We start from the raw sequence: 24413 nt of genomic DNA on the forward strand, positions 1-24413 counted from the left end.
TGTTCCCCGGAAGATTGAATATGCAGTTTTTTTTTGTCATCCCTATGCTTGGTAGAGCAACAATTATTTCATCCTTTTTTCTCTACTGTTTAGTATTTCTTTTCATCACTGCAGACTGTCTTTGGGCTTGAGACTTGCAATCAGCTCCTAGTCTGCAGTTAATACCATTCTCTAACCAACTGCAAGATATTCACGATTGGCCCAGAATGACTCGCCGTCTGATTTTCCAGTTTCTTTGAGGGGAAGCAGCTCTCCTGTACTTTGCTCCTCTTGTCTGAGGGGAATAATTAAAAAAAAAACACTTTTGTAACAAAATCAACAACTTGCACTTTTAACATGGAAAAACGCCCCAAAGGAGCTTCAGAGACATAATAAAAATAGAATTAATCTTTGTACAGATATAAAAATAAATCATCTCCCAATGAATTTGACAGTTAGGTGCATATTTAGATCTGGCCAAGCTGGCAGAATGTTTTGTTGAACAAACTAATGATTCTCAAGTCAATTGGGTCGCCTTAATTTCCTTATGTCCTAACTCGGGTAGTTCCTAGAAGATGCTATACAATGAATTGACATCTTTTAGGAATCTAAACAGTCTCCAAAAACTCACAGTTGCCTTAGTTCTCCTTAAGACTGAGAAATATTAGATAAAATACTTGGCACATTACTTCAGAGTTTCAATTTTACATTAAAAGTCAGTTTCCACATGTACGCTGATGACACCCAGCTCTACCTCACCACCACTTCACTTGACCCCTCCACGGTCTCTAAATTGTCAGACTGCTTGTCCGACATCCAATACTGGATGAGCAGAAATGTTCTCCATTGGCTTACATTGGCTCCCGGTTAAGCAACGCCTCGATTTCAAAATTCTCATCCTTGTTTACTAATCCCTCCATGGCCTCACCCCTCTCTATCTCTGTAATCTCCTTCAACCTCACAACCGCCCTCCCTTCCCCGAGATGTCTGCGCTCCTCAAATTCTGCCCTCTTGGGCATCCCTGATTATAACTGCTCAACCATTGGTGGCCGCGTCTTCAGCTGCCTAGGCCCAAGCTCTGGAACTCCCTCCCTAAACCTCTCCACCTCTCTTTCCTTCTTTACGACGCTCCTTAAAACCTACCTCTTTGACCAAATTTTTGGTCATCTGCCGTAATTTCTTATGTGGCTCGGTGTCAAATTAATTTGTATTGTCTTAAAACACTCCTGTGAAGCATCTTAGAACGTTTTACTACATTAAAGGCACTATATAAATACAAGTTGTTGTTGTTGATAAAAGTAACAGGAACGAATACAGTTGGACTCACCAGGGACCATGCAGGGCAGATTTCATTTGGGCTTTTACGTGAGTTTAGACTTCATGGGGCCTACCAGTCCTGCCAACATTGGAGTTGCTCTTCTCTTGTGAGATAATGGCAATAACAACCAACTATTGCCCTTAGGCAGACATTTCTCTATCCGCATATTTACATCCACTGCATGTGATGAATCATTTAAGTTAGCCAGAAGGTGGCAGCATTGCCATGTAAAAGTATGTGTAACCGTGTTTCTAACTGGAACAAGTGAGACTCAACAGTGGTCGATTTTAACTCTGAGTGCGGTTTAGGCGGGAAACCACTCTGGCACATTAATTTCCTGGTCCTCCAGAGGCAGCAGGAGGCGGTGACGATTTTAACCACTGGACTTCATTTGAATCCCGTCAGTTCACTTCCCTCCAGGAACAGGCAGCCGGCTTCCATATAAGTGGTGGGGAAGGAGTTTCTGTAGGGTCGCACAGTAGGGAATGGTGGAGGGGGAGGGGGGGGGGGGGGAGGGGTGAAGTCTATGATAAGGGAGGCCTTCTAGAGCCCCGGAGGAGCACTGCTGACCCCACAACGGAAACTTGTTCACCTACTCGGAGCTGCGAGCCTGCTTCGGCCTGGTGGGAAAGCTCGGGCAGCTTCCTCAATCAGGCCCCCTTTAAAATGACCTTGGGGCCCCATCGACGGGATAGGACACCAGTTCACATTGAGCAAAGCGAGAGCCTCACCCACCGCCACAGCCAGCATCGGTAATCACATCGTTCCCGCCGCATCCCCAGCATGTTGGTGCAAAGCAACATGTCAGACAAGGGCAAAATTCAGAATCTGTGCATTCAGCAAATGAAGGCCTCGACCCAGTCCGAGGTTAAACAAGGAGTGCAAGGCGGGTCTTCGAGTGTCGTTCCTGTCCCTTTAACATTGGACAGGACAGCACAAATATTTTTAATGAACTGAGAAAATGAATAATTTATCTGCGCAAAGTAAAAACCACTGGGGGAGAAATTATTACAGGGCCCCAAAGTGGGTGTCACGCCTAAGACATCAGCCCAAAGTTTGCTGCGAATTGGGCCCTATCTCCGTAAAGCTGGACTGCTACAGACACCAATTGAATTTCCTGATGCAGCTTGCTTTTGAAATATGGCCAGCTCCGATAAGGAGTCAGCCTGCAGGCAAATCCTGGTGGGGGGGGGGGGGGGGGGGGTGCGGGAGGGCGGGGAACGAGCTTCGGCTGGCAATGGCCGCAATATATTTGTGTAACCGGTAGGAGCGCTTCCTGCTCCTCCTGGATCTACAGGTACAAAAATATTAAGACGTTACATGAACTGTGTGGGCAACCTCCAGCAGTCCCTGTAAGGACCGCTGTGGACCCGGGAAAGCTGAGCAGACCATTAGCGGGCTGTGTGTGCTTTCCCAGTCGATGAAGGATTTCAAGCGCGGGCCGAAAACAGGTGTTCGGACCTTGATTCGCATATTCAAGGCCCCAGTTCCTTGACCCCTATTCTGGGAGGGCACCTTGCGGACTTGGAAGTCGCCTGATTCCAAGCAGCTGGCACACTTCCGAGAGTGAGCGGGAAAGAGAAATCACGGCCCGAAATGACCATTCCCGCCCCTAAGCAAATTATTTCCCTCGAAAAACAGGCCTGACGAAGTACAATTTCTCCCCCCAGTCTCATTTACTGCTTCACTCTTAAAGGTAAAATGTAATTAATAGTTCAGTGCTTGTACTGCTAATTAAGGGGACAATGATGCCAAGTTAGATGGTTTCCCAGTTGGCATTTTCTCACACTAATGCATTGTAAGCCTGTCTAGAAGGATGCCAGTCTCTCCAGTGCATTAAAGCATCGCCCTTTCTTCTACTCATAACCTGACTAAACATTCTCTTATGTCTGATGAAATTAGCAGAAAATCTCCGCCTGGTTGGTTCTCGCCTCAGAGTCAGAAGATTGTGGGTTAAAGACCGATCCAGGCTGATGCTCCTGTGCAGTGTACAGTGTACAGGGTTGCTGCATTGTCAGAAGTGCTTTTTTTCTTTATTCGTTCCTGGGATGTGGGCATCACTGGCAAGGCCTGCATCTATTGCCCATCCCTAATAGCCCTTGAGAAGGTGGTGGTGAGCTGCCTTCTTTGGTACAACTTCTGGGCCATTTCGAGGGCAGTTAAGAATTAACAATATTGCTGTGGGTCTGGAGTCACATATAGGTCAGACCGGGTAAGGACGGCAGATTTACTTCCCTAAAGTGCATTAGTGAACCAGTTGTGTTTCATGCTCACCATTACTGATACAAGCTTTTTTATTTCAAATTTATTTAATGAAGTGAATTTAAATTCCCCATCTGCAGTGGGGTTTATTAGTCTAGGTCTCTGGATTACTAGTCTAATAACATAGCCACTATGCTACCGTATCCGTTTGTTGGATAAGATATTAAACTGGTATCCATTCTGCCTGTATCAGTTGTTCAGGTCGATGTAAAAGGTCCCATGGAAAAAGTTGAACAAGACCAAAAAGTTCTCTGCCAACCACCACCATCATTAGTTAATTGTGTCATCATGCTGTGCATGCAATGTGTTTGCCCACACAAACAAACATTTCACTTCAAAATTACTTCCTTGTTTTTGAAGCACTTTGAGAAACATAATGAGGTGCTATGTAAATGCAGTTATTTCCTCTAGCGGGTCCAAGGGAAGGTATTGACAGCTATAGTGCAGCAGGAACCTTCTAGATATTTGAAAAATAAATTCATAACACTGGTACGATGCTTCCCGGATGAGTCCCCATCTGTGCTGAGGTCATTGATCTTGAACAAGCTAATGGTGAGGGCAATATAATTGGCTTTAGAAGAGGAGGGAAGCTAAGGTGTGGTCCCCACCCCCCACCCCGCCTCCTTCTCACAATTCATTGGCTATTGCTAGAAGGGCAATGTGCCATTGAGGTGACGATAGGATCGGGTTCGGCTGTAAGATTTTCCCATAATCAAATATTCCCGGCGCTCACCGTTTAGACTCACACGTGACGGGCGGTCAATTGGTCGAGGTCACAGAAGAGCATGGACACCCATGCAACTCATAAGAATAAATGGCTTTAGAAGAGGAAGGGAGAAAACTGAGGAAAAGTTTTACAAATGTTATCTGTAATGTATTCACCTGTGAGTATGCTCACAGGTTGGTAGAGCTGTTGAGTTGGGAGTGGCTTAGCCAGTCACGTGATGCTCACAAGACTCAATAAAACCCCAGCCAGTTGGGTTCAGGGGATCCACAATGATTGTGAGCCTGGTGGATGAACTGGTAATGTGTAGCGTGATTGCTAAACCTTTTGTTAACAAATCAACTAGTTCTTAATAGCAATGTGTTGCTAGGAATTCTTAAGCAAAGAATCCATGAAGCAAATACATTACATTATCCTTCAGGTAATGACTGAACTCCTGTGCATTTCCTGTTATTTTTATTTCAAATGTCCAAGATTCCCTTTCCTGCCTTTGGCAACTCCAAGGTTGCTGAACAGTTTTCCGATCAATATTTATTTCTAGCTCCATCTTCAGGGACATTTTTGTAGTGTTACTACTAACAGCAACCAGGGCACTTCTTCCCTGAATATCAGCTGCTGGGCTCAGTTACAAAGCATTAGCCACATCTTTAGTTCAAGCAACTGTCATTTTAATTTGATATCATATTCTAAGTATTTTATTTAAAAGCCAGCCACTCCATGAAGCTGCAGTGTTGAAGACCCTATCTCAAATCTCTGTATTGATTCCTAATCACTTTGAACTGGGTCATCTGGGAGGGCCCAGGGAATTCTGGCCATGGACAGGACAGAGTGGCCTCAATGACAACAATTTGCTTTTAGATAGTGCCTTTAACATGGTAAAATATCCCAAGGTGCTTCACAGGAGCATAATTAGACCAAAGTTGGCCCCGAGCCACATAAGGAAACATTAGGACAGGTGACCAAAAGCTGGTTCAAAGAAATATGTTCTTAAAGATGTGCCTTAAAACCTAAGAAATAGGAGCAGGAGTAGCCATACGGCTCCTTGAGCCTGCTCCACCATTCAATAAGATCATGGCTGACCTGATCTTGGCCTCAACTCCACTTTCCTGCCTGTTCCCCATAGCCCTTGACTCCCCGAAAGGAGCAGAGAGCTTTTAGGGAGGGAATTTCAGAGTTTAGGGCCTGTGGTATTTAATCTGGATCACTGCTAGACCCAGGACGGACACCGGGAGTTGGTGGAGGTGTCTTTTGCTGGACCAACTTCCCTTCCTTATCGGGTAAGTAACATGTTTCATGAGCATCGACTTGGGTAAGGGAATAACTGGGGCTTTATTTAAAAACACATCACTTGGCTCCATTTTGACTATGTTTCTGCAGTTTTTGCCAGCGTGTATTGTCAAGTTAGCATAAGTTTAATATGACGTGAGCTTGCATCTGGTCACAATTATGACAAAGAACAAAAAAAGTGTCCCCCCCCCCAAAAGGATGTCGTACTCCTGAACGAATGTCCATGCGCCCATTGTCATAGCTGGCGACATCATGACAGACATTTGCAATTACTACATTCTTTAAAAGCGAGCTAATAAAACTGCAATACAGAATTGAGTATATTTGTATCAGATATGAGAGGGGAAAAATTATTGAATGATTGGAAGTTATAGTACTAAACGGCATAATGATGATGTGTTCAAGAGCTGACAGAAGATGATATATGGGACCTAATATAAAAGACAACCTTGATGATGAATGACTGCAGATGAATTGCACACAGATACAATCCTATGATAAAACAAAGTAAGTGCCTCTAGAACAGTGAATGCCGAGCTACTCACACAGCCTGATTATCGACTGATAAAAAAGAAGCACAAATTAAAAAGTTTTTAAATTAATAGTGATAAAAATGTCAATCCTTATTGAATGAAGGGCTTATTACCGTAGCAATAAACTGTGCGAGGCAACAATCGTGGATAAGGCTTGTTGTCACACACCAGTTCGCCAGCAGAAGAGGAGAATTTATCAAATTGGATTTCGGAGCCTATTGTGCCATTGCCTTGCTCATATTATTGTGACTTCGAGGGGCAGTGTTTTTTTTTTACATCCAGTGGATTATACTCTGTTTTACATGTACAGGTCATTAGCCTGACCAGGGGTGGTCTCACTAGATGCAATTGGAGGGTCACTACTCCACTTCCATCAGACACAAGCACCCAGCTGGACATCAATTCATTGTTCAGAGGCCAGGCCTCTGGTCTCCTGCCCCCCAGGGATACAACAGGACGCGTGTACCCTTTTGGAATCCAACCCAGCATTCAGAGACTGGAACTCTCGCCTCTGCTCACCAGAGCTGTCCGGAACGGGACTCGAACCCACAATCTTCTGACTCAGGTGGGAATGTTACCACTGAAGCCAAGGCTTCACTTCTTACTGTGACTGTTCAACCACAAACGTATTCTGAGATCTTGAAAGTAGCTTGCTCGTTCTTTTGAATCTGCACCAAAAGAACTGGACATCTAACCCCTTTCATCCTCCACCCACTATCACAGATAGACCACATAGTTCTAATCTTGCTCCAGCTTCAGCAAGTGGCTCTATCACAATAACAACTTGCATTTATATAGCGGCTTTAATGTAGTAAAACATCCCAAGAGGAGCGTTATCAAACAAAATTCGACGCTGAGTCACATAAGGTGATACAAGGTATTAGGACAGGTGACCAAAAGCTTGGTCAAAGAGGTATATAAGAACATAAGAAATAGGAGCAGGAGTAGGCCATTTGGCCTATTCGAGTCTGCTCCACAATTCAATAAGCTTATGGCTGATCGCCCATCTTAACTTTACTTTCCCTCCCTATATCCATATCCCTTGATTCCCTTTTTAAGGAGCATCTTAAAAGGAGGAGAGAGAAGTAGAGAGGTAGAGAGGTTTAGGGAGGGAATTCCAGAGCATAGGGCCTAGGCAGCTGAAGGCACTGCCACCAATGGTGGAACGATTAAAATCGGGGATGCGCAAGAGGCCAGAATTGGAGGTGCACAGAGATCTCGGAGGGTTGTAGGGCTACAACAACCTAGTCAAGTGTAGTCTAACTGAAGCACTCGACCCAGATGAAAGATTTTATTCTGTGTCTATGCCCCTGAGGAATAAAAGTTCTTCTGCCTCAAACTAATGGTTACTGTCACAAGATTACAGATAAATACAGATGAGGAAGACCACAACCTAACTCCTTTATGTCAAAGAAACCTACAGCTCCATCCCACCCAACACATCATCCAACTGATGAAATGATTCCAAACCTCTACCTGTCCAAGGGCCTTAGCAGCTAACTCGGGGAGTCTAAAGTTTTCAGCTTCAAGTCATGGGTACAAAAGGTAACAATCCCAATGAGTTGTCAGACTAGACAATCTGAAGTTAGGGCCAAGCAGAGTTCATCAGAAAAGATGTACCAAACCTGGACCAAGGAAGTACGTAGGGTCCAAATATTCCCTTCTGCCCCTGAAGCTGCACTCTATTTTATACTGCGTTGTTGGCATTGGATCAGGATCATACAGAGGACAAAAAGTGCACTATAAATACAGTACTGGACATTGCTTTCATTCTCTGAATGTAGCCAGGCTAATAACTCACAAGCAATACTCCCGCACACGTTACATGAGCCCACCTCAAGAATGGGATTACGCGATACCCATCACTCAGGTATACAGTAAGTTGGTTATGGCACCGTTGATTTCAAGGGGCCGAAATCCCTACGGGAGACTGACAGAACCCCAGGACGACACCGGAGACCTGGTTGTTCCAGGTCGTTGCTGCTTCCAGGAGTTCCCTCTTTGCTTTGTAAGGAGTGAAACTTCTGTCTGCCACTTATAAGGCAAATGACGGGCAGGGTGAGAAGTGGTCGAGTCAGGCAACTCCTACACCTGCTAATGAACCCAATGTAGTAGTGGTGGCCGGTATATTGAGTGACTGGGATGTGTTGGCATCCAGAAGGACATATATGAACCCTGTTGGGAAGATCCAGGTCAGTCAAGTATCTGGAAGCCCAAACAAATTAGTGCAACTGAGCCCCCTTGCTCAGGAATAGAGCCGATGGAACTATTGCAGGGGTCAGGGGCGCCCTGACAACCTAGTGGGTGGATGGCAGAGTTTTCAGTGACCGTGAGAAACCAAGGAAAGGAAACATGCCCGATGTGGTGCTTCCACTCACCTGACCCATGATAATGAGGTGTCCTACAACCGATTCTGCACGGGAGGGCACGATGCCGGTTTCAGCACTGAGACCGGTGAATTTCAGGGCCCAATAATTTACCTTGCAGCATACTTTTCTAATATTTTTATTACAGAAATGAGCAACTGGCAGAGCAGAGCTGCAGAAGTGAAACGGCAATGACAGTAGGGAAACACACTTGACTGCTGTCCTTCTTCCAGTAAGAAGGCACACAGGGTTAGTGCTGCTGCTGTACAAGTGGTGGGTGGCCAGAAGGCACGGCCACCAATGGTTGAGCGATTATAATCAGGGATGCTAAAGAGGCTAGAATTAGAAGAGCACAGATATCTCCATGGGATTGTAGGGCTGGAGACCATGGAGGGATTTGAAAACAAGGATGATAATTTTAAAATCAAGGCATTGCTTAACCGGGATCCAATGTAGGTCAGCGAGCACAGGTGTGATGAAGCTAAAAATAAGTAAATGAAGAAAATATAGAAAAGCAGATACCCTCCCAAAAGTCCAATGTACTGAATGTCTAGATGTGGCTGTCGGTGTTGAATCAATTGAAATGTTCAAGACTGAGATCGACAGATTTTTGTTAGGTCAGGGTATCAAGGGTTATGCAGAAAAGGCAGGCAAATGGAGTTGATCAGCCACTATTTAATAGAACGGTGGAACAGGCTTGAAGGGCTGAATGGACTACTCCTGTTCCTATGTTCCCTGGACATCCTGGCCATACACAGCAGCAGCACTAACCCGGTGTGCCTTCTTACTGGAAAAAGGACAGCAGTCAAGCGTGTTTCCCTGTGCTTTCAGCTGTCAAGTCCCTAAGCTCTGGAATTCCCTCACCAAACCTCTCTGCCTCTTTACCTCTCTTTCTTCCTTTAAGATGCTCCTTAAAACCTACCTCTTTGACCAAACATTTGTTCATCAGCTCTAATTTCTCCTTATGTTGATTGATGTCAAATTTTGTTTTGTAACACTCCTGTGAAGCGCATTGTGATGTTTTATTATGTTAAAGGCGCTGTTTAAATGCTTGTTGTTCATCATCACCATCTCCTTCTGCTCCTTCTCCCCTTCTACTTCTCAGCCGCTAACCACTAGGAGGAGGACTAGATGATCCAGTACTCAATCTGTAGGTGCCTCTTTCTCTCACTCACTCTCACACTCTCTGTCACTCTCACTCACTCATTCTCCTTCTCACTCACTCACATGTGGTTAAAACAATTGTTTCATCAGCCATACAGATCATTTCATTAAGGCCAGGCCAGGCTAATCCTGCCAGTCAGAATCCCAGATGAAGAGATTGTCACAATCAGAAAACATATATTTTCTTGGGAAGCCAAGGGGTAAGATTTGCTCTGTGTGATATTTAAACAAACAATTTTAACTTTTGGCGACAGTGTAAAATGGTACAGTACTATCAAATTGGATGTCCATTAAACGCCCTTTCCGATATTCCCGTCCATTCAGCAGTGATGTATAATGACCGATGACTGACTGATAATGACTGGCTAATTCGATATCGCCCACTTTACACTTCTGGCCAAAGCTAAATTTATCCCCACTAGGTTTCCCATATAAACCAGAGAAGAAATCATCCCATCAACTGTCACAAAAATGACTCTACCTTCTCTAACTTGTAATACATAAACCTTCCCACATTATAACAGTGACTACACTTCAAAAGTACTTAATTAGCTGTAAAGCACTTTGGGACATCCTGAGGCCATGAAAGGTGTTATATAAATACAAGTCTTTCTTTGGTTCAAACCACTTAGCTCTTTACTTTAAATAAAGTGTTCTTCCAATCCTAAACACAGCTTTAAACATTAACGTGTTGCTTCATAGTTTATTTTATGTTTCTTTCACTGTTGGAGGTGTTTTGAAGCAAAACCATATCAATTATACTACCTTTCAAGTTTACTGATGGAGAATGATCGCACTAGCTCATTGCCTGAAGTATCAAATGCGCTTATGGCCTGGGATTTTATAATAACTGAAAAAAAAATCAAAAGGTGAGATTAAATTAATTAGCATCTTTCCTTTCTGAACATGTTTGGAACAATATTTAGTGGAACGAAATGGTACTACTTAAATAAACATTGTTAAATTCAGAACCTTCGTTCAAACTTGAATAATGGTGCAATCATCTCACAGAATGCAGCTTCTTTAATCATTAAATTGAAAAATATGTCAATGTTAAACAACGGCAACATTTTACTTGTTACTCCAATTATTGAGAGGATAGGCCAAGCTGATACAAACAAACTCCAGGAAATAAACAGAACTCTAGCATCAGGCTTGTGAGAGGGGGGTAGGCCTCCGTGGCCAAATGTATAAGATGGATTTGCAGGAAGCCATGGACAAGTTTAAAGACAATTTTTTTTGTAAATGAAATTGTACATCTTTGTACAGGTTGACCCTCCCTTATCCGGAACCCTCAGGACCTGGCCTGTTCTGGATAAGAAATTTTTACGAACGAAGGGTGGTCACGTTAAATTGGATGGTACAGGTACTGAGCAAGGGGATATCGGGAATGGCTGGCTAGGGGCTGGGAGTGCAGCAGAGAGACCATGAGGGGGGCGGGGGGCAGTGGATCACGTGGTCAGGCCAGTGAATTGCAGGAGTTGGCAGCGATGAATTTGTTCAATTTGTACAATTTGTTCATGTCGGAGTTCTGCACATGCGCCACCCGGTGGCCGGAAATGGTTCTGGACGAGGGGTGGTTCCGAATAAGGGAGTTCTGGACAAGGGAGGTTCAACCTAGTAAATCTTATTTTTAATACTCTATCCTTGGATTACTAACAGCAAAAGGTGGCGGCTGAAAGCTTTTTCAAAAAATATTTTGAGTGATTTCTCTGGGTCCTCGGCTCCTCTTTGCTTACTGTCTTATCGGTAAATTGTTGGCTTTTGCTTTCTGATTGGTAGTTTCAAGTCTGTTCACTACTTGTTCATTAGCTGCTGCTATTCAACTATGATGTGTTGCTGTTTTGTGAATATGACTGCGGCAAAAATAAACCGTTTTGATCTCTGATAGAAACACAGAAACATAGAAAATAGGTGCAAGAGCAGGCCATTCAGCCCTTCTAGCCTGCACCGCCATTCAATGAGTTCATGGCTGAACATGAAACTTCAGTACCTCCTTCCTGCTTTCTCGCCATACCCCTTGATCCCCCGAGTAGTAAGGACTTCATCTAACTCCCTTTTGAATATATTTAGTGAATTGGCCCCAACCACTTTCTGTGGCAGAGAATTCCACAGGTTCACCACTCTCTGTGTGAAGAAGTCTCTCCTCATCTCGGTCCTAAATGGCTTACCCCTTATCCTTAGACTGTGACCCCTGGTTCTGGACTTCCCCAACATTGGGAACATTCTTCCTGCATCTAACCTGTCTAAACCCGTCAGAATTTTAAACGTTTCTATGAGGTCCCCTCTCATTCTTCTGAACTCCAGTGAATACAAGCCCAGTTGATCCAGCCTTTCTTGATAGGTCAGTCCCACCATCCCGGGAATCAGTCTGGTGAATCTTCGCTGCACTCCCTCAATAGCAAGAATGTCCTTCCTCAAGTTAGGAGACCAAAATTGTACACAATACTCCAGGTGTAGCCTCACCAAGGCCCTGTACAACTGTAGCAACACCTCCCTGCCCCTGTACTCAAATCCCCTCGCTATGAAGGCCAACATGCCATTTGCTTTCTTAACCGCCTGCTGTACCTGCATGCCAACCTTCAATGACTGATGTACCATGACACCCAGGTCTCGTTGCACCTTCCCTTTTCCTAATCTGTTACCATTCAGATAATAGTCTGTCTCTCTGTTTTTACCACCAAAGTGGATAACCTCACATTTATCCACATTATACTTCATCTGCCATGCATTTGCCCACTCACCTAACCTATCCAAGTCACTCTGCAGCCTCATAGCCTCCTCCTCGCAGCTCACACTGCCACCCAACTTAGTGTCATCCGCAAATTTGGAGATACTACATTTAATCCCCTCGTCTAAATCATTAATGTACAATGTAAACATAGTGGGGCCCCAGCACAGAACCTTGCGGTACCCCACTAGTCACTGCCTGCCATTCTGAAAAGTACCCATTTACTCCTACTCTTTGCTTCCTGTCTGACAACCAGTTCTCAATCCATGTCAGCACACTACCCCCAATCCCATGTGCTCTAACTTTGCACATTAATCTCTTGTGTGGGACCTTGTCGAAAGCCTTCTGAAAGTCCAAATATACCACATCAACTGGTTCTCCCTTGTCCACTCTACTGGAAACATCCTTAAAAAATTCCAGAAGATTTGTCAAGCATGATTTCCCTTTCACAAATCCATGCTGACTTGGACCTATCATATCACCTCTTTCCAAATGCGCTGCTATGACATCCTTAATAATTGATTCCATCATTTTACCCACTACTGAGGTCAGGCTGACCGGTCTATAATGCCCTGTTTTCTCTCTCCCTCCTTTTTTAAAAAGTGGGGTTGCATTGGCTACCCTCCACTCGATAGGAACTGATCCAGAGTCAATGGAATGTTGGAAAATGACTGTCAATGCAACCGCTATTTCCAAGGCCACCTCCTTAAGTACTCTGGGATGCAGTCCATCAGGCCCTGGGGATTTATCGGCCTTCAATCCCATCAATTTCCCCAACACAATTTCCCGACTAATAAAGATTTCCCTCAGTTCCTCCTCCCTACTAGACCCTCTGACCCCTTTTATATCCGGAAGGTTGTTTGTGTCCTCCTTAGTGAATACTGAACCAAAGTATTTGTTCAATTGGTCTGCCATTTCTTTGTTCCCCGTTATGACTTCCCCTGATTCTGACTGCAAGGGACCTACGTTTGTCTTTACTAACCTTTTTCTCTTTACATACCTATAGAAACTTTTGCAATCCGCCTTAATGTTCCCTGCAAGCTTCTTCTCGTACTCCATTTTCCCTGCCCTAATCAAACCCTTTGTCCTCCTCTGCTGAGTTCTAAATTTCTCCCAGTCCCCGGGTTCGCTGCTATTTCTGGCCAATTTGTATGCCACTTCGTTGGCTTTAATACTATCCCTGATTTCCTTAGATAGCCACGGTTGAGCCACCTTCCCTTTTTTATTTTTACGCCAGACAGGAATGTACAATTGTTGTAATTCATCCATGCGGTCTCTAAATGTCCGCCATTGCCCATCCACATCCTTAAGTATCATTCACCAATCTATCCTAGCCAATTCACGCCTCATACCTTCAAAGTTACCCTTCTTTAAGTTCTGGACCATGGTCTCTGAATTAACTGTATCATTCTCCATCCTAATGCAGAATTCCAACATATTATGGTCACTCTTCCCCAAGGGGCCTCGCACAACGAGATTGCTAATTAATCCTCTCTCATTACACAACACCCAGTCTAAGATGGCCTCCCCCCTAGTTGGTTCCTCGACATATTGGTCTAGAAAACCATCCCTTATGCACTCCAGGAAATCCTCCTCCACCGTATTGCTTCCAGTTTGGCTGGCCCAATCTATGTGCATATTGAAGTCACCCATTATAACTGCTGCACCTTTATTGCATGCACCCCTAATTTCCTGTTTGATGCCCTCCCCAACATCACTACTACTGTTTGGAGGTCTGTACACAACTCCCAGTAACGTTTTTTGCCCTTTGGTGTTCTGCAGCTCTACCCATATAGATTCCACATCATCCAAGCTAATGTCTTTCCTAACTATTGCATTAATCTCCTCTTTAACCAGCAATGCTACCCCACCTCCTTTTCCTTTTATTCTATCCTTCGTAAATGTTGAATACCCCTGGATGTTGAGTTCCCAGCCCTGATCATCCTGGAGCCACGTCTCCGTAATCCCAATCACATCATATTTGTTAACATCTATTCGCACAGTTAATTCATCCACTTTATTGCGGATACTCCTTGCATTAAGACACAAAGCCTTCAGGTTTGTTTTTTTAACACCCTTTGTCCTTTTAGAATTCTGCCGCACAGTGGCCCATCCTGTTCCCTGCCCCGGGCCTCTCCGCCCCCCCCCCCCCCCATCTCCCCTCCGTCTCCTGCCTCTGCCTCCCTTTTGTCTCCCTCTGTCTCCCTGCATTGTTCCCATCCCCCTGCCATATTAGTTTAACTCCTCCCCAACAGCACTAGCAAACACTCCCCCTAGGACATTGGTTCCGGTCCTGCCCAGGTACAGACCGTCCGGTTTGTACTGGTCCCACCTCCCCCAGAACCGGTTCCAATGCCCCAGGAATTTGAATCCCTCCCTGCTGCACCACTGCTCAAGCCACGTATTCATCTGTGCTATCCTGCGATTCCTACTCTGACTAGCACGTGGCACTGGTAGCAATCCCGAGATTACTACTTTTGAGGTCCTACTTTTTAATTTAGCTCCTAGCTCCTTAAATTCGTTTCGTAGGACCTCATCCCTTTTTTTACCTATGTCGTTGGTACCAATGTGCACCACGACAACTGGCTGTTCTCCCTCCCATTTCAGAATGTCCTGCACCCGCTCCGAGACATCCTTGACCCTTGCACCAGGGAGGTAACATACCATCCTGGAGTCTCGGTTGCGGCCGCAGAAACGCCTATCTATTCCCATCACAATTGATGTATCGTGTCATTGGCTCACTCAGAGGATGGCCCAGCTTGTTTCCATACACAATAACCCATAATATAAATGTTGTTTGCTTCAGGAATTCAATGGAGGGGCCGAGATATTTTAGTCAAATGCAAGTACTTTGCATATATGATTGACCTTCATTTGAATTTAAGAGACACATATTGAGATTTCCTTTAGCCCAGATGTTGAAAAATATTTCCCAGGCTGCTTTGTTCCAGTTAAGTAGTCTATCTCATGTCATCCGAGAAGACCCTGTGGATGTGACAATGTGGCGCTTTCAAGCTCAATCTTTTCAAATGTAACAACAACAACTTATATTTATCATCATCATCATCATCATCATAGGCGGTCCCTCGAAACAAGGATGACTTGCTTCCACGCCAAAAAAAGGACGAGTTCACAGGTGTTTCAATGAAAGACCCGAACTACATCCTGAAGGATGGAAGACGCCTGTGTTGCACCCCCAGACACACACGGGCTTGACAGAGCTAGGACTTGGTCCAGTGGCAAGGATTACCCAAGACAATTGGAGACCAGCTCTGCTGCACGGACTTATATTTATATAACACGTTTAACATAGTAAAACATCCCAAGGTGCTTCAAAGGAGCGTTATGAAACAAAATTTGACACCGAGTCACATAAAGTGATATTAAGGCAGGTGACCAAAAGCTTGAACAAAGAGGTAGCACCCACAAACCCCACCCACCCACCCCTTGCAACTGCCCCACCCCCCCACCCCCGAGGGCTGCTGTCGGTATTGCAGTCCGCTTTGATGTCTGCTTCATCTCAAAGCAGTCTCCAGGCAACCCAGTGTCATCAATGCAAAGAATCTCACAAAAGTGGCCCGTTTTCCAAGGGACACAACCAATAAAACCCAAATAATACAAAAGAAAAGAGACTGAACAAATGAAGTATTATTTCCCTTAACCACTACACACTCCAGTCCCTGCGGAGCCCACCGGCCGCGGAAGGCCTCAGGCATACAAGCGGACACCGCTGCTCCTTTTCCAGGTCCAACCGGGCGCAGACAAAGCCGCAGAGGATGAGTCGGCAGCCAGAGTAACCACCCCCAGTGGACGGTCGATTGCTCGCAGGCAGCCTCCCGACGTCTCAGATCTTCTCCCACGACACCCGCTGGCGTTACAACTACAGGCAACGACATTCAACTACAGGACCCCAGTAACATGGACAAGCTGCTGGCACGTTTTACATGATCGGATGTCACGTGACCACGTATGACGTGGTTAAGCCTCCAGGAACACGTCCAACCAGAGTAGGCAACCCTGGGACACAATGTTTACTTAATTGGACTATTTACATCTCGGTTCTATCGGCAGTAGTGTAGCTGTTAAGGGAGCATTTGTTTAAATGTTTTTTTTAAACTCTGCAGACAGAAGGGAAACAGCTGTTGGAGCTTAAACCTTCAGCAGATTCTGTTATATCTACATAAAGAACAGAAATACTTCTGTAACATTAATTTATGATGGCTGTTATCTCGATAGGAGATGTAAACAAAGCAATTTAAAATGTTTGCAGTGGATAGGTCCATTGTCAAGAAGTACCAAGCTGCACAGACCAGAAGGTCCTACGTTTGAACCTTGGTCGACGCTGTTAGCTGATCTCAGTCAGTGTGATGGCAGGGGCACTAGATTTAGCAGTAGTGCCTTCGAGCGAGAGAGAGGAGGAAATTCAACAGGGGTCGCACACCTAAATGTTATGTCAAGCTGAACAATGCAGACAGTTGTGTAAATCAATGCCTTGTCACGAAAAGTACAAGAAAGGACTAGGTGATGCTTACTGTGTAGTTCCATTGAGCAGTTGGATTTTCTTTTGCAACCATGATCCCCCTGCACTAGTGAGCTCTTGTGTGCCTTACCTCAATCACTATTTCTACCCTTTACTTCTGCAACTGGGGCAGATTTGAACTCTTCCCTCACCAGCAGGAACGGTGTGGGCGAGTGGGGAGATTGAGATGGCATTCCCACTTTAGCTTAGCTGCCTTTAATTTAGCTGTCAGCTGTGGCTCAGTGGATAGCACCTTTGCCTCAGAGTCAGAAGGTTGTGGGTTCAAGTCCCACTCCAGGGATTTGAGTACCATAAATCTAGCCTGACACTCCAGTGCAGTGCTGAGGGAGTGCTGCACTGTCGGAGGTGCCGTCTTTCGGATGAGACATTAACCCGAGGCCCCTTCTGCTCTCTCAGGTGGATGTAAAAGATCCCATGGCACTATTTCAAAGAAGAGCAGGGGAGTTATCCCTGGTGTCCTGGCCAATATTTATCCCTCAATTAACATAACAAAAACAGATTATCTGGTCATTATCACATTGCTGTTTATGGGAACTTGCTGTGCGCAAATTGGCTGCCACATTACAACAGTGACTGCACTCCAAAAGTATTTCATTGGCTGTAAAGGGCTTTGAGACGTCCAATGATCAGGAAAGGTGCTATATAAATCCAAGGCTTTCTTTCTTTCTTCAGGCACAGGAAGGCCGCCTGTCCCGGAGCAGCATGGGTTTAATTTAACTGGCAGTGTCGCATCCAATAACTCATCCATGTGGCCCCACAACGACAACTCCAGAGGGACCTGATGGTTCTCCACCTGCCTCAACTCCCGCCACAATTTAAAATCAGCTCCAATAAGTCACAAATGATTGCTAATGCCATGTGACTCATTTCCGCTCATTGGAACGTTAAATTTCATTCATTTCAACTGACAATCAATTAATGAGTGAAGTCACTATGTAAGGTTTCTAAATCTCTGGCATTAAATTGATAGCAAGACCAATTCTTTTAAAACTATTTGGAATAAGTTTATTAAGCACACACACATGCAAATAGCCTACCAAACACAACAGCAGTCCATTAGTATCCTACGGACTCTACCTAATTACAACAGATACAATGATGTTACTATAAAAAGATATACTTTATTCCCTCTGGCAAAGCTTCTTTGTCTGTAGAGAGAGGTCCTGCTTTTGCCGTGTGATGCTAAGGAGAAGAGAGAGAGCAATCTTTGGCTTGAGTTTTTATACCTCTTAAGGCCATTGTTCCTCAGAAAACCCCAGGATTGGGTCTTGGTTCCAGGGCTGTTCCTGATTGGCTTCTCCTCATACATGTGTCTGTCTGGAGAGCCGGTGCCATTCCTTGATTAGGTTAATGGCTTTCCAATTAACACCTTTTCTAGTTTGGTGAGTTTCAAAGCTATGCTTCCTTTGTAATTTGAGCTCTGCCCAGCCAGGAGACATGAACTTAGGGAAGGTATCCATTTTGTGTCTTCAAATTTGCCTTTTCATATAATCTACACTTTTAACATTATATACCGAATCAATTTTAGCATAACTAAACACCTTTATTTTTACAGACTCCCCACCTTGAGAGGGAAATATCCTTATTGACTCCTCGTATGGATTATCTCCTCAGGGCTCACAGATCATAAATATTGAGAGGGTTCTGATACCTCTTCTGTTTATGTTTCTGTGAGGTGGATGACCGCTGTATAATGGGTTTTAAACTTAAGTGGATGGCCTGACTTGGTCCCCACATCGCAAGGTGTACAGTACAATAACATCTCTAGCAGAGACCCTCCCCTTCCCGTATCTTCAGTGCACCGTCGCTTCTCAAAGCACATTGATGATGTTCGTGAGTCATGCTGCAGCTCCCACTTCTCCATCTTCCCTCAGCTTCGGTCGTGGCCAGTATTGTCCCGACAAACATAAGGATCCGTATCATGGTCTGTGGGAACAAGATCAGTGTATTATTTACTCTTTGGCAGTTTTTAACTGATTAATATGAAACCATTTCTTGTACTTAACGCACTTTTTCCCCGGTAACTGAATCAAATAAACCGCGGGGTTAAATCGGAATATAATCGTATGCAGTCCCCACCACCTGGGCTCAAAGGCATGCTTCTTTTTCCCATAATTAGGAATTATTTCTGAGTCTCCCACCTGATATTCAAAGGGACGTACTTTCTTGTCAAAATCCCTTTTAATTTGTCTTTTTCACTTCCCCAATTTGGTGGCCACAAACCGATTCATCTGATCGGTGTGATCTATCACTTGTTCCAGCCACTTGGAACTGCATGGTTTTATTGTCAGGGGATTCATCCCTGTTAGTGTTAGCTGGCCTGATGTTTTTATGAGCCTTCCCGTCATGATATGGGAAGACCCATGTTGGACCTCATTGCCATTAAGCACATTGGTAGCATGTTAGCCCATTGAGTGGGGCGGTCCGCGCACAATTTTTTTAACATTAACTTGAGGGTCTTGTTTCCCCTTTCAACCCCGCCGGATGACTGGGGGTGGTGAGCAATAGGTAATTTGTGTTTTATTCCCAACATTTTCTGCAGGTGGGTAATAATTTTACCGATAAAGTGTGAACCTTGATCGCTGTCCACTTGTACTGGTACTCCCCACCTACAAAACACATGATTTAATAGTGGTTTGGCTGCTGTGATTCATAAGAACATAAGAACATAAGAATTAGGAACAGGACGAGGCCATCTAGCCCCTCGAGCCTGCTCCACCACTCAACAAGATCATGGCTGATCTGGCCGTGGACTCAGCTCCACTTACCCGCCCGCTCCCCATAACCCTTAATTCCCTTATTGGTTAAAAATCTATCTATCTGTGATTTGAATACATTCAATAAGCTAGGCTCAACTGCTTCCCTGGGCAGAGAATTCTACAGATTCGCAACCCTCTGGGAGAAGAAATTCCTTCTCAACTCAGTTTTAAATTGGCCCCCCCACCCGTATTTTGAGGCTGTGCCCCCTAGTTCTAGTCTCCCCAACCAGTGGAAACAACCTCTCTGCCTCTATCTTGTCTATCCCTTTCATTATTTTAAATGTTTCTATATGATCACCCCTCATCCTTCTGAACTCCAACGAGTAAAGACCCAGTCTACTCAATCTATCATCATAAGGTAACCCCCTCATCTCCAGAATCAGCCGAGTGAATTGGCTCTGTACCCCCTCCAAAGCTAGTATATCCTTCCTTAAGTAAGGTGACCAAAACTGCACGCAGTACTCCAGGTGCGGCCTCACCAATAACCTGTATAGTTGCAGCAGGACCTCCCTGCTTTTGTACTCCATCCCTCTCGCAATGAAGGCCAACATTCCATTTGCCTTCCTGATTACCTGCTTCACCTGTAAATTATCCTTCTGTGATTCATGCACAAGGACGGTCCAGGGTGTCCTTGGAGATGGAGCACGCGGTGTCCACCGGTACGCTCGCGGCCTTCCGCGAGAGGTGGGCACCGGAGGGACTGGAGTGCATCATCACGCCCGGCAACCAAATTTTAATTTGATTTTACGTTTTAAAGTTTAATTGGTTTTAAATGCCGGTGCTTTTAGTGTCCCCTTCCCTTTTATAGGGGGCACTGGAAAATTGTGATTTTAGTGCCCAAAAAAAAAAAAAGAAAAAGGAAAAAAAAAAGAAAAAGGAAAAAAAGGGCCTTGTAAATGTCTGGTGTGTCACCCAGGTCGGGTGGCACGATTTAATGTTTTATGTTTTTGCAGGTAGACTCTAAAAGAGTTTCATGCACAAGGACGGTCCAGGGTGTCCTTGGAGATGGAGCACGCGGTGTCCACCGGTACGCTCGCGGCCTTCCGCGAGAGGTGGGCACCGGAGGGACTGGAGTGCATCATCACGCCCGGCAACCAAATTTTAATTTGATTTTACGTTTTAAAGTTTAATTTGTTTTAATTGTCGGTGCTTTTAGTGTCCCCCACCCCTTTTATAGGGAGCACTTGGAAAAATGTGATTTTAGCGCCCAAAAAAAAACCAAAAAAAAAAAGAAAAACACAAAAAAAAACACAAAAAAGGAAAAAAAAGGCCTTGTAAATGTCTGCTGTGTCATCCAGGGTGGGTGGCATGGTTTAATGTTTTTTTATTTTACAGATAAACTCAAAAGAGTTTCATGCACAAGGACCAATTATGGAGCAGTGGAGGCGTGTCCTGCACAGTTGGAGCTGAGCTGCTGAGAGAGGAGCAGCTACCAACCTTAGCTCCTGCCTGGAGAGCCCTGAGACCAGCCCAGGAAGAGAAGGAAGGAAGGGGCTTCACCACCAACTTTCACCCAGAGGGAGAGGAGGAAAAAGCAGAAAACTTTGCACAACTTAACATTCTACAAAGAGTTGGAGAGAGGGGGAAAGACCAACAACAACATCCAGTGTGGAAGGAGGGAGACTCTACCACTCTACAGGTGGGTGTATTGGTGCAGTCTCCAATAGACTTTGTTATATCGGTGGGGGGAGGAAAGAAGACCACTGAGGGCCGGAACATCGCGGGGGGTGTGTGTGCGTGGATAGTGTGTGTGGGGGTCTTGCCTACAGCTAGGCCCCACACACAATTGAACCACCCCCCAATTGCCTAGCCTGGGATAGCTGGAGCTACCAGGCTGAAGATTTTATTTACCACCTATTTAACATCGTTAGGAGTGTGTGCCTGGTGGCTCTAGCTGCCCCAGGTGAAGACATCTTCTCCCCTCACCCGAAGACCACCCCAAAGACTATTTTGTGTTTTGCCATCTGGGGATTGCACCCACCCACAGCTGCGAGGGGAGACCTGCCCTCGCAGTTCCCCCCACTTCCCACCCCCTCTCTCTTTCTCTGTTTCTCCCCTCTCTCTCTGAGACCGCTTCCTCCTAATTTAAAAAAATATAAAACAATTAAGACAACTGAGCAGAGGGAGCAAGGCCCCTCCCCAATTGCTAACTAGGGGAGAGGTGTGCCTCGTTAAGAGCTCCTCTGCTCAGTCTTATCAAACGAGGCCTAATTAAGACCATTAAGGCCTGTGACTTTGGGGTGGGTGTAGCCCTTAAAGGGACCCCGTGATGGCGACCCCATCCACGCCGGTGGCAGGGCCAGCAAAGACATATGCGCAGGTGGCAACCGCTTCCACGGCACCTCCTGCGCCACCCGCTGCCCTGCCACCATTCAGACTTATAACAAAGAAACACGGGGTCAAGAGCTACACTCACCCCACAATGAGCATCGAGGAGTGCGTGCGGGCGATGGCTGGGGTAGTCGGCCCCTCGGCCATTGTCGCAGCCTCCAAGATGTCTGGGAAGGCCGTGTTCTTCCTGGGGTCGGAACGGGAGGTGTCCCTGGCCATCGAAAAGGGGCTCACGGTAGGCGGGACGTTCCTGCCGGTGGACCCTCTCGAGGCCACCGCGCAGAGGGTCATCGTGTCAAACGTCCCGCCCTTTGTTCCCGCTGAGCTCCTCCTCCCTCACCTACACCAACTGGGGGAGGTAAGGTCGGGGATCAACCCCATACCGCTCGGCCTCAGGGAGAACAGCCTGCGCCACGTGTTCGCCTTCCGCCGCCAGCTCTTTGTCCGGCTGGTGCGGGAGGACACGACGGAAGGGCACTTTAATGTGGTGCACGAGGGGACTGCCTACCGCATCTTCTGGACGTCGGACGGCGTGCGGTGCCATGCCTGTAGGGAGGTGGGGCACGTTCGTAAGAACTGCCCCGCCTCCAAGGCCGCCAAACCACCGAAGGCGGCCAAGGCTGGCGCCGCCGCCACCCCTCCCCCTAGTTGCGTCCGCGTGCCGGGAGCCATGGGTGCGCGGGCATCGTCGGGGGCCTTTGTTTTCACGGCCTCCGGCGGGGGGAAGGGAGAGCGTCCAGCCGGAAAGAAGGCACGGAACAAGGTGAAACATCTAGAGGCGGGTCCCCTCGGTGTCCCAGAAAGATTGACCACCGCGCTCAGCCCAACCCAGTCACCGGCGAGCGCGGGGTGCCCTGAGCCCGTGCCCGAGCCCTTGAACAACACCGCAGAGGGGCCCGGGCGCGGGCAAGAAAAGGAAAAGGGGGGGCGGAGCGGGAGGCCTCGGCAGACATGGAGGTCTCCCTGCCTCAGCGCATCCCCAGCAACAAAAGGAGGCGCCACTCCGTTGAGGCGGAGGGGGAACAACATCCCTCCGCGGAGGAGTCGGTGCCCGCCGCGTGTCCCGCGTCCCCCACCAGCGCCCCCAAGCAGCGCCGTAGGCGGGAGGAGTCTGTCCCCGGGGAGGGTGAGACAGTCGAGGCTGCCCAGCCTCTGCCTCCCGGGGATGGCGTGGAAGATCTGCCTGTCATGGGGGGCGTGGGGAACGCGGAGGAATGCATTGCCGCCGGGCTGGGCATCCCGGGGACTGAGGCGGGCGGGGCCGAAAAGGCCGAACCTGAGCCCGCCCAGCCAATACCCAACTTCCCCCGGGATTTGCTCGACCCGGCAGAAACACAAATCAAGAAATTTAATGATAATATACATGCTGGGCCGGGGGGTGGCAGCGGGGAGGGGGAGGAACACTCACCCTCGCCCCTTACTTTGGAGCTGGAGCACTTGGGGAGCCTGGGGTTTTCCTATGGCCGGGTCTCTCCTTGTTCCCCGGTTCCTGGGGCGGAGGGGGAACCCCTTCCGCTGTCGTTTCCCGACCCAGCACCATTTTTAAATGAGCCCAGTGGGGACTCCTCTGCCGACGATCCTGGGGGTGGGATCGGGGCAGAGCCAGGGCCGGTTGGAGCGGCCGGGTCATTTGCCGTACCTTGTGCGGTCGATGGGCCGGCTGCTGGCGGCCACCTCCTGGAGGAGGACGGGGACTCGGTGGGGGACGCGGGAGAAGAACTAGAGACCACCGCCAGGGAGGCGGTGGATCTGCTCGCGGCCGCCGCTGAGGCCCTCCTCATTCCTGAAAAGGAACTCCGGGACTTTTTGGCCCAGAGCCGGGGTCGCTGCGACCAAGCCCGACTGGCCCTGGAAAAATGGTCCGAGCCAGAGCTGATCAAGGGGTCCGTCCGCGCCGCCGTTAAAACCTTGGCCGCGGGCGGGCCCTTGACAAAGGAGCAACACCTTGAGCTGCGCGAGCTCGAGGGACTCCTCGCTGGGCTGCGGAGGGAGCGGAGTTCAACAAAAGACTCCGCTCCCTCCCCCACAATAGGTTAAGGTAGAGGTTGCACTATGCTTTTGCCATGAAGATAACCATAGCCAGCCTCAACATCAACGGCGGCAGAGGGGCACGCCGTAGATTTGACAATTTTTCGCTCCTGCGGGAGGGGAAATATGCGGTGTGCTTCCTGCAAGAAATCCACACCGTTCCGGGAGACGAAGCCACGTGGCTCCTGGAATGGCAAGGAGAGGTCCGCATGAGCCACCTCACCGCCATTTCTAGTGGGGTGGCCATCTTGCTGGGCCCGCATTTTCAGCCGGAGATCTTGGGGGTCGAGGAGCCCGTGCCAGGCCGCTTGCTGCACGTAACGGTTCGCCTGGGGGACGTGCCGCTCCATCTCGTGAATGTGTACGCCCCTCAGCCCGGCCCGCAGCAGAC

This window comes from Pristiophorus japonicus, chromosome 9 (genome assembly GCF_044704955.1).
Source record: "Pristiophorus japonicus isolate sPriJap1 chromosome 9, sPriJap1.hap1, whole genome shotgun sequence".
NCBI lineage: Eukaryota > Metazoa > Chordata > Chondrichthyes > Pristiophoridae > Pristiophorus > Pristiophorus japonicus.